Source organism: Adiantum capillus-veneris, chromosome 21, assembly GCF_014529385.1.
Source record: "Adiantum capillus-veneris isolate H3 chromosome 21, ASM1452938v2, whole genome shotgun sequence".
Taxonomy (NCBI): Eukaryota; Viridiplantae; Streptophyta; class Polypodiopsida; order Polypodiales; family Pteridaceae; genus Adiantum; species Adiantum capillus-veneris.
Window position 1 is genome coordinate 62,876,237 of NC_140951.1, and position 12,404 is coordinate 62,888,640.

Here is a 12,404-nt window from a genome sequence, read left to right on the forward strand (position 1 = left end):
TGCATCTACATCAACATCACAATCAGCTTTCATAGAATATTGTGAAATAGCTACTTGTATTGGACCTTGTAGTGGATCGAGCCTCTTTCTTTGTAGTCTATTTTTCCGTCGGCTTAGGAAACTTCCTAAGGTTCTTGCTAGACTATATTTCAATGGTCATGTGAAAACTTGCAACACACACTACTTATCGATGACCATTCCTAAAGATCTTACACACAAGTAGCCTACATCATTGAGATGATCTCATATACGATTGTATATGAGGTGTTGTTCGAGATCTTGTACTTGAACTTACTATATGATGATGCAGTGGGAGAAACACTATGCATTGTGTGACTTGAGAAATGCCGTTGATGACACACTACAACACATTGAGCTTGATTGACAAGACACCTAGACTAGCCCAATAAATCTATGCTTGTGACCACTTGATAGATTGCTTTGATAAGTTGTGAGATTGTATCTAGTGACCTTGATTAGTATTTATCATAGATTGAATGTTCTAGGATAACTAAACATAATTGCCACCTAGAGAAGGAGCACTCTTGCAAGACATAGACCTTTTCCTTAGATGGATTCGTGTCCTTGACTAAGAGTCATAATAGACATTACCAAATACTTGTTGTTATGGTTATACACGGCCATAGCACTAGAAGGAAAAGTACAAGGATAATACTGGAATAAAAAATCATAGCATGGTTGTCCCAAATCACCCCATACCTCATCCTAGAAACTGAGCATTCTTGCAAGGCATGCATGTTTTCCTTAACAGAATTGGTATCCTTGACCAGGAATTATTGCCAACATTGCCAATTACCTGTTTTTACGATTATTCACTGCCATAGCATTGGAAGGACACATACAAAGATATTCGTGGAAAATTGAATCAAGGAGTGGTTGTCCGAAATCACTACCTCATGGATTTGAATAATAGTTTTAGTGGTCAATTTACAATGTTATCTACAATGTGGAGCAACGGGCACGCACCACTCTTTCATGGTGTGCTAGATCCCAATGGTAGTGTCCATCACACAAGGTGGACTTCAGTAGTAGCACCTTAGTACTTGCCTGCAATACCACACTCTAGTTCCTAGGCATTGCCACACAAAGATAAATACCATACCCAAATCTGCAAAGTCCATATCCCAACGAGAATAAAATATTTCATGTCTATCACGTTGTCGGAATGTGTCTGGTCTAGCTAGGAAGGTGCAAAACCTCTGGCTGTGAGAGTTTGTTATGAGAGTCACAAACAATTTAAGAAAAAGTGTTGATGGAAAATCACCAATTCTTTTTCTAAAGATGACTAAAAAAGTAAGAGCGTTCATGACAAGACAATCACAAACCTTCTCCTCTAATATGCTTGGAAATTGCTTGTTTTCATAGCCGAGTTGGTGATGAAAGATTCACCAATTCACATTCAATATCACTTAAAAAGATCAATTGTAAACACTAAACTTATTGCTATGAAACCTCAATGTTCATGTAAGCATAAATCCCAATGAAATATACCCAAACCTCTTTCATGGTATCATGTATTCTCACCCTCAAATACATAGTCGTAACATCTAACAGTTGAACGGAATACACGAGCTTCCACCTTCACGACACCCATTTTATGATTTTAAGAGATTTAAAAGCTTCTACATCAAATCCCACATATAATTTAGAGAAGGGGAAACCCTAGCTCACTCCCTCAAAGAGGCAAGACTGCACTACACATAGATTGAGCAACTATGGAAGCCATTGCACATTAGAAAATTGTGGGGTTTTTTTTGGTAAAAATAATCCTTCTCTGTTGGCATTTGTATATGGCTCACTCTACTCAGCTTGGTCTCACCTATATATTTGTATATATCTTGTCCTCAATATAAATATCTCTGGGAACGATAACTCAAAATTAGTGCAAAATTGGAGAAAGTTTCTTCTGCAAAATTGTTTTCAATTATGAGAAAAATCAAAAGTTAATTTTCAGACATATTCGCAGTCTGAGAATGATAACTCGAAATAGGTGCAGAATTTGGAAAACGGGCTTTTGCAAAGTTGTAGACCACATCGATTCCGATGGCTTCGACGGGCCATTCTTGCAATATCCTTTTCAATTAGGAGAAAAATTAGAAGCAAAAAACAAAAGTTGCTTTTTAGACATGTTCACATATTTGGAACGATAACTCGAGATCGGTGCAGAGTTTGGAAAACGTGTCTTTTGCAAAGTTGTAGACCATATCAATTCCGATGGCTTTCTTAAATCGTTTCTTCAAAATCGTTTCTCATCAGGAGAAAACTCAAAAACAAAACCGTCCTTCTCTAATACCATGTTGAGAGAGAAAGTGAGAGCACAACAATAGAACCCCAAAGTGTGTTGAATACACACATGAGACGATGTATATATAGAGGGGACCTGGGTGCTATATATAGAGAAGCTATATATGTAATCCATATATTGAGTAGCTTCACATATAAGATCAACACCGCTAGCCCTTCAAATGGTGCTCCTGTTTAGTAGGTGGCGGTCCCCTCCTTTTTTGTGCCCTCAACTCTCCACGCTCCCATCATGCTTTAGGCAAGTCTCCTCACGCCATGCAACTGGCTCACATGGCCCCTCTTCTTCCTGATGGCGCCCTCCACTATGCCACTAGCGTCGCCTTTTTGTCATGCAACCGACCTCTATTTCTTTGGTTAAGTCCAGCTTGTTTTTAGAAAAAAACTCTTATTGGACCACTTTTCCCATGCCCCATGCACTTCTCTCCACCCAACGGGCCCTCACCCCATGCACACTATAGCGCCCACATCATCCAACCAACTGTAGTGGCGACGCCCTCCATGAGAGGAGGTTCGAAGTCCGTTTTTTCTTTTGTGCTTAAATTTATTTCTAGCTTCACTTACAAAATCTCTTGCATGGCAACGTGTCCCACGTTCATGGTCGGTGCACGTCCGAACTCAGCTTCACATGTCGCAACATATGTAAAGAGGGCTATTTCACCTGCCGACGGTCACATGGCCACAAATAAATGGAGTTAGGTATCGAGATCTTGCCGAGAAAGACTACAAATACTTTGATCACCATCAATCCCAAGTCACAAATCCGCCATAGTGTCCGATTGGTGAGCTATGAGGTATATGCCTTCAAGCACAGGGAAAACCCTGTCAAGTAGAGTGTCCTGTAGACATATCAATCAAAATCCCATATCATAAACCTCATAGCACCTGTATCTAGCATCCCTTATCTTGTTCACAACCTTGTGATATAAACATTTGCTCATGTCACGTGTGATAGCAAAAAACAATTGCAATTTCTACGAGAAAGTGCTTCATCCTTGTGTACATGTCTCCTAGCTATATCAAATACCTGCTCAATGTCCCTGCCATTTTCCTGAAAACTGCCCTGGGCTTCTTGCACTTCCATAGGTTGACCATCTTCAGCCTGTACCATCATTGCCCAACCCCCTAGTTGAGCTTTCATGCTCAATTATAATATTATTTAGGTAAAATAAGGCTGCATAGAGAGAATGATATAAAATAGCTACATAATGAGATAAAATGACATATATAATGGATGTATAGATAGTGAGGCGGTCCGGGGTGGGCAACAAGAAGAGCGGCCTCTAAACACCCTTTGAGGCTCCCGTGCTGCTCAATTGGGGCTGGGGCAAGCAGAATCAGAGACAACAACAACCCACAGCCAGAAACCAAACAAGAAAAGGGGCACCACCTAGTTGTAGATACGAACTAGGACGCACGTGATATCTCCTTGTACTCAAACGCACAAAGAGAGGGGAATGCAACATAGCCACACACACCAAACACAAACATTCACTACGCCAGAGAGAGGTAAAGAGCACAAATCAACTTGAGCAACTCAGTCTTAGCCTTAAAGACTAGATGCACGCAAAGCTTGATGAGAAATAGAGAGACAACACAAAACTTGACCTTGTTGCCAATACACAAATTGTCTTAGGGTCACGGGAGCCCTCTCACCGAGCACCCTCTTACAATTGACTTTTTAGGCAACCAATTCAACAAGCCTTCAAACCATCAAGCATGAAATAGCACAACAGACTTCAAGGACAATATACCTTCAACTACCTGATGATCCAACTTATCAAGTCAATTTGGAGAGAAGAGTCGTAGTTGCAGCATACAATTGCACCCAAAACTATGAATCTTATTTATGGACAAGAGTAGGCTACAAGTGTGATGCAGAGTATGTTATCACTCCACTCCTCTAGATGGCATAACTAACTTCAAGCTTCTCCATGCACCTATGTGTATTGATGGAATAGAGCACTCACAATGCACACATTCTACACAACTAGGCTTGAAGAGTGGTGTGTTATGTGTTGAGAATGGTGTGGTGTAGTGTGATCATGTGTTTTTTTACAAGGGAGAGAAGGGCTCTATTTATAGGTTTTAGAAGCCCCGATTAGGATTAGGCCTAATCAAGTTTATTTGAAGGAATAAAAGATTATGTATATTTTTATTTTTTTAAATGAGGGTGGGTCTTTCTTGTCCTTTGAGTCACATGGATGTGGGATCAAGGGAAGAGAATTATTGAGGATGAAAGGAGAGAGGGATTGAGTGAATAATTTGAGAGTGCCTACTCTAGTAGAGGGTGCATTTTACAATAAGGTTAGTGGTTAGTAGTTAGTAATTATCACTACAAAATATTTACAAAATCATTCACCAAATGGTGAGATATATGATGAGAAAAGTTAGAGAAGGGATGAGCTTGTAAAGAGAGGTTGAAGCTTTGGAGAAGTTGACATTCACCTCTTTACAACACCGCAAGAAGAAGCCGTCAGCATGGCGAAGTTGCACGTGTCGATGAAGCTATGTTATCTGAAAACTTTGGATAATTCATGATAAAAGCCTTCATTTGCAGAGGTTAACCTTGGATTTTTGCTGATTTTTTGAAGTTCTTTACAAAGCTGAAGAGAGTATGGTAATATGGACATATATGTGGAGAGAAAGAGGGACACAAAGGGTGTAGAAATGGAGGATGAAGGCTATGGAGGTGTGAGAGAAGTGGCAATGGTGAAGAGGGTGAATTAGGACATGGGAGTTGCAGGTTTGGGAGTGGGAAGGAGAGGGAGGAGTGTGTAAGAGTGAGTAGGTGTGTGGAAGGGTGAGAGAAATAGGAAGATTTTTGGGTGAATGAGGTGGCAATTTTGAAGTCGGCCATAAATTTCATGTAAAATCGCCCTTGACTTCAAAATTTCTGAAAACATTATGGAAAATACTTCAGCTCACGAGCTACGTTTAGTCCTTGGAAGTATCCTCAAATTCGGACCATAAGAAGGTGCCAAAATTCGAGCAAAAAGCTGTCCCTGAAGCACCTAATAAAGCTTGAAGTGGGCCACTATTTGATTGTTTTTCCTTTGTAGTCTTCCAAGTGAGCCCCCCATACATCAACCATGACCTAATATTGCCAAGGAGCTTGCACACATGTATGGTATAGGATAAGTATCAAATATAATATATACTTGTGGGGTAAGAAGATAAGCTAGCTAGTCATGAAAAATGGACACACGGGATGCATGGTGGCAAAAAATATATAAAATAAAAGGAGGAAAATCATGAGGTAAGGGACCCTCAGTTATTATCTACTTTGAGTAATTCATGGAATTTATTTGAAGATAAAATCTATGTACTTGTGCATATTTAACTGGGAGGGATGGAAAAAAAAATATGACGGAGCCGATAAGGTTATTGGTGAATTTTTACAATGAAGTCACATATAGGTTTTTCAAGGCTTGTGTGATTAGAGCTTAAGGGATAGAATGATAGTAAAATATATATAAGGAATGACACGAGATGGAAGCTAGCATACTTAGGCATGATAATGCACACCTAGGAATATATATAAATTTGAAAAAAACCCTTTATACTTAGGTCCTTTATTTGATAGAAAATATTAACATATAAAGAGGACCGTAATATTATAAATTTATTTTTTTGTCTCCTAGCCCAATGACTCGCTTAACAATTTAATAAAAAAATGTGATAAAAACCCTAAACACACGCACACTATTTACAATGAAAAAGCGAGCCTATTCATTGTGCTAGGGTGTTTTTGTGGGGTGAAGTGGCTTTTTAAAAATTATTTTATGAGAGCCGAAATACGGCTATCATTTAGCCCTCCCCTAGATGATGGTACATACATGTACCATCAAAAGGCATATCCTCCAATGATCGAGAGTGTTTTGCGATCCTTCGTGATATTTGGTGGCTTAATTAGTTGAATCTTCATCTTGTAGTACCAAGATCAAAGACTTACATGGTATTGTAGTTGTTCCATGCTGTTGTGGATCCTCTGGTAGAACTCTACTCAAGTAAGGCTTTAGTTGATACCCATTCACCTTCTTGCCATCCAAATCCATGAGTTGATAGTAGCTAGAGTTGAAGGTCTTTTTGACAATGTATGGTCCCTGCCATCTGGTATTGAACTTCACATCAAAGCGATTGTCAAGGTAATTATCGTACCTTAGCACCAAATCTCCTTCCTTGATCCCTTTGTCTTTCACCTTTTTGTCCTTTATCTGTGTAGCCTTTCTTTTATAGTAATCATTAGCCGCCTCCCGTTTCCATTCTAGTTCTGCGAGGGCGAGAAGTCGATCTTCCCATGCTGCTTCTTCTCCTTGTGCCACCTTTCCATGAAGTCGCATTGTTGGAATGTTGAGCTCGATGGGTTGCAAAGCTTCTTGACCATAGACTAGGTGGAAGGGTGTGAACTCTGTCGCTTCCTTGTAGGTAGTCCGATAGGCCCACAATGCTCCATCCAAGAAGTCATCCCATAGCTTTGTCTTGTTCTTTACCATCTTCCGGATGATTCCTACAATGATACCATTAGCCTTCTCTACCAAACCATTTGACTGAGGGTAGTAGGGTGTGCTATGCCGATGTAGAATGTGAAGCTCATCACAAACTTCCGTGAGCAAGCCCTTCCTTGACCCTGGACCATTATCAGAAACAATCTCCAAAGGTGTGCCAAATCTGCAACAAATGTAACACAAACTTGCTAACTGTCCTCTCATTCACTCTTGCCACACTTTGAGCTTCTACCCACCTAGTCATGTAGTCTATAGCCACCAAGATATACAATTTTCCATTTTCAGTCCTGGGAAATGGACCCATAGCATCAATGCCCCATTTTTCAAACGGACCATTTGCAAGGACTAACTGACGTGGACCATGTAACAGACGCTTGTTTCCATTAATCTGACAATTGTGGCAGCTTTTACACCAATGCTGAACATCAATGTGCAAGCTTGGCCAAACATATCCGGCAAGCAAAATCTTTTTTGCAGTGAGTTCCTGTGCAAAATGACCACCACACGCTTCCTCATGAAAACCTTCAAGAATGGTTGGAATCTCGTTGGTTGTTGGTATTCTCCTACAAACTTGATCTTTTCCCCTTTGGTAAAGGGCACCTTCCAAAAACAAATATGAACTTGCCGTCTTAATGAGCCTTCGCTTTTGAGCCTTTGTGAAGCCCTCTGGAAACTCGCCCTCTAAAATGTAGCTCACAATGGGAACCAATGACTCCATCCCGTGGTACCTTGGTTGCTTTAACACTGTTGCTTCCATGATGACCTGCACTTCACTCTCAACACATGCAACTACTTTTTGTGCAAGTAAATCTGCATCTTCATTTTGTTTCCTAGGGATATGATATAGTTGCACTTCTTCAAATTGATTAAACAACCTACGAATGGCATGAGCTTTTGTCCTTAGGTTTTCATTCTTGCATGCCCAAATGGCTAAAATCTTCTTCACAATGACAAGTGCATCTCCCTTTACCATGAGACGTCGTACACCTTGGCCAATGCACATTTTTAAACCATGAAGTAGTGTGTCGTATTCTGCTTCATTGTTGCTAGTTGAACCTGGTAGATTGCCCTTTTCTTTCATGAACACCTCTCCACTTGGGTTGAGCAATACTAGCCCTCCCCCTGCTTTTCCTGTGACTCGTCGAAAAACTCCATCAAAGAACAAGGTAAAAGCATTAGGAATACTTTTTAGGTGGTGGCAATGGTAAGGTCTTTACTTCAGGCAACTTAATCTCCTTCTCATGTACCCTATAAGTAAGGATCCCTGCCAATTGTGCATGCACACTATCTTCTACTTTGAAAGAGTATTGAAACTCTTGCAACTCCATAATCCACTTTGAGATCCTTGTACTAAGATTCATTTGAGATGACACCCAAGGGAACAAATTTTTTGCAGTGGGAATTACAAAAGATTTTGGTAGCAAGTAGGATCTAAACTTTCTCACCGCAAACATGAGAGAAGGCATCATGAGTTTTGCCTCTGTGTAGTCTCTCTCCAAGGCATTCATGACCCTACTAGCAAAGTAGATGGGTCGCATTATGGTACTGCGGGGATCTTGCTGTAGTAACACAACACCAATGGTTTCCTTCCCAACACTAGAGTTAACAAAGAATGTGTACTCCCAACAAGGAGGCATGAGTGTTGGTAGCTCTGACAAAATGACTTTAATGTTACAAAAGTACTCTTCAAGCTCATCAGACCATGCAAATTCTACTTGTTGTGTCAACTTTTGCAAAGGATGAAGCAACTCCGAAGCTAAGTGAATAAAGCATGACATATACTTCACCTTTTGAATGAATGAGATGATTCTTCCTGGAGCTCCTCTTGATGTTGCTCCTTCATGTCAAAGACAACCTTCTTATGATTGTCATTCCTGCAAATTACTTTTCCACTCTCCCAATCCTGCAAAGCTCGCATTTTCATTAGCCATGGTCTTCCTAGGATAAATGGGTAACCATTTCCCTTGGTCGACATAACATAAAAATCCACCGCCTTCTTAATGCCAAAGGCCTCCACAAAGACATTTTTACAAATGCCTACGCACCTAGACTTGCTATTGTTTGCCATTTTTACTTTTATTTCAGGTGTCTCATGGATGTGCATGCCTAGTCTTTGCATGAGTCCCTCTGTCATGATGCAAATTTGTGCACCCCCATCCACTAGACCTTTCCTAACCAATCTTCCTTTGATGTAACAATCTAGCACAGGTGTAATATCCTCATTCATTTCAGCATGTGCAATTTTTACAACAGGAACACTCTCTTTTATCTTTCTCCTAGTGCTTACTGCCTTCGTTAAATCCCTCCTAACTTGTGGGCATAATGCAAGAAACTGAGGCCATGAGATGTCAGGACCCTTACCTCTCATGAGATGTCAGGACCCTTACCTCTCATGTCTTTCAATAGGTTTTATGGAGCCATACCATGTCCAAGAGGGAAGTCTTGGAGGTTGATACGATGTCGAGTCCTCTTAGCTTCCTTGGTCTCCTTTGCCTTCTTTTCTCGTCCATGGTCACTTTGTGATGTAAACCCTTCTTTCTCCTTACCTTTTCCTCGGCCACGCTTAATGCCATTTGCTTCCATGTCAACCTCTCTTGAATTTTTCACCTCTACCACATGCACATTTGGGTCTGGCAAAGGTGGAACTGCTTCCACTCCTTGTGGAGTTGGTCTTGATCCATTTGGCCTTTGTAGAAGTCGTCGTTGCTGACTAGTTCCTTCACCTGCATTCATCACTGGGTAATTCAAGTTAGGTCTCCCTGGCTCCCCACGGGGCCAAGGACAATTATACATCCCATGTCCAGACTCACCGCAATTCCAACATTGCAAGACTCTCCTAGCTTTCAAAAGCTTGGCTGCAATATTCGCCTCCATTGTCGGATCTGAGGCATTTAACCTTGGTACCTGTTTCATTCTCCACAAAGGCTTTCCACCTTTTAAATATGGAAAATACATCGGATTTATTCTTCATGACATAAACCCATGTTTTTCTAGTCGCATCGTCTATGAATGTTACATAGTACAATGAGCCACCAAGTGATGGTGTACTTGCAGGACCCCAAACATCAGAATGAACCAACTCAAGTTTTTTATTTTTTCTTTCATTTCCTGATTTTTTAAATTTTACCCTCTTTTGTTTACCATAAACACAATCTTCACAGAACTCTAAGTCCACTTCTTTCAAACCTGGTAGAAGCTTCTTTGTTTGAAGGATTTGCATTCCTTTGGCACTCATATGTCCAAGTCGGTAGTGCCACACCGCACTGTCAACTTCTGTAGTTGCTGCACAAGCTGAAGGTTGCGTGTTAACAGTACACAAGTAAATTGTACGGACTTTTTCACCCTTGGCAACCACCAAAGATCCCTTTGAGATCTTCCAGAGTTTGTTTCCGAATGCAATGTTGTGACCTTCATCGTCCAATTGTCCTGTAGAGATCAAATTTTTGCGAAGAGAAGGAACATGCCTAACATCTTTAAGCTTCCATTCATTTCCGTTAGCAGTTTTGACAGAAACTGTACCTTTGCCGACAATCTCACAAGCTTCATCATCTCCCAAGTATACATACCCAAAATTACCTTTGGTGTAGTCTTGGAAATGTTGCTTGTGTGGTGTCGCATGGAATGAAGCCCCGGAATCTACTATCCAGGAATTAGACACATTATCTAATGAGAGAATTAGAGCATCTTGCTCTACTTTACCTGCCACATTGGCCTCCGATGTTGGCTTGTCTTGAGACTCTGTCTCCTTCTTCTTCTTGGACCAGCAATCCTTCTTGACGTGGCCCTTCTTGCCGCAGTTCCAACATTCAAGAACTCACTTTGTGCGTGACTTGCTCCGCCTTGAGCGATCACGACCCTTTTGGTTTTTGAACCTCTCCTTAAGCCTTCCTCTTGTTTCCACTAATAGTGCAGCACTTGATGATTCTCTTGTGCTTCTCCTTCACATTTACTCGCTTAGGAGAACACCCACAACATCATCAAACTTAAGAGTATTTGTGCCACAGATAGAATTACTTACAGCCATCACAAGGCTGTCCCAACTATCCAGTAGAGATGATAGTATAAGGAGAGCTCGCACTTCGTCATCGAAATTGATTTTCACTGATCGAAGTTGACTTATGTTTGTGTTAAAGTCATTTAGGTGTTCTGCAACTGAACCATTCTCTGCCATCTTTAGATTGAACAAGCGCTTCATAAAAAATACCTTATTGGATGCCGATGGTTTCTCATAGAAGTCGTCAAGTGACTTCATCAAGTCCTCCGTGGTCTTCATCTCCGAAACATTGAAGGCCACCCTTGACGCCAAGCTTAACCGGATTGTTCCCATTGCCTTTCGATCAAGGACAATCCATGCTTCATCTGCCATTGTTGCGGGCTTCTTTGCAAGACCGCCTAGTGGCAAAAAGAGGTCCTTCTGGTAGAGATAGTCTTCAATCTGCATCTTCCAATGTTGGTAGTTTTTTCCGTTGAACTTCTCAATCTTGAGCTTCCCTTCCTCTGCCATAACTCCCACTCAATTCAAGGAATCCTTTCCTTGAGATAATTTAGCTACGAGCAAACCTTGCTCTGATACCACTTGTTAGGAAATAAGACGTAGCTAAATAGATAATTGAGTAGATTACTTAATGGAGAGAGACAAATTTATATACACGAGATTATAGAGTAGAGAGAGAGAGAGAGAGAGAGAGAGAGAGTACACACGATATACATGGTTCACCCAATGTGGGCTATGTCCACGGGAAAGCAGCCACTCAATGGCTTTAGTACTTCAAAACAAGAAGTAGTTTACAAAGGGATTATACCCTTAATGGAGCTCCCGCCTTGCTTCACTCTCACCACCTCACACTCACCTTGTTGCATCAACTTCACACTATGAAATGTGTGTAGAAATGGCCTCCTTTTATAGGCCAAAAGGGCTGCCCTCTCTTATGAGAGACAGCCATGTGTAGCCGCCCTTGTGCGAATAAGTCCAAATCCGACCCTTCAATCCGCCCATGTGTGGCTGTCCTTGAGAAGACAAGTCCGCTTTTGAATTCAGCCACCGGCCATTGAATTCGGCCACCGGCCACCGGCCACCGGCCATTGACTTCCGACCACCGGTCATCGGCCATTGACTACCGGCCACCGGCCAACCGACTGGTTGTTTTTCGACCACTTTCTGGCCGCCGTCCGGCCATAATATTCCGGTGAAAAATAATATTCCGGCGAAAAAAAAGTCTCGAGGGCCTCCGCCCCGGAGGCCTTTAAAGTTGCCCCTGATTCTTGTCCGTGAAAATTTTGGTTTCCGGTGAGTGATTTTCCTTCACGCACGATGGCTTCTCCTCATAATGGGGGCCTTACAAATGTGCGCTTTTGCCACAGAAAATTACAAGGGTAAATCAGGATCCATACTTAACAGTTTAAGCTTGTAGTATGCACTTACCAAGCTTTTCTAGCATGGAACTGTCATCTGGGATGAATTTGACAATCCTACTCTCCTTCACAATAATGTGAGGTTTTGGGACAAAAAGCTTTGGAAAACTGTCTTCTGAGGCATTGCCAGTAGGTATTGTTGGTGCACGTCCATCGTCGAGA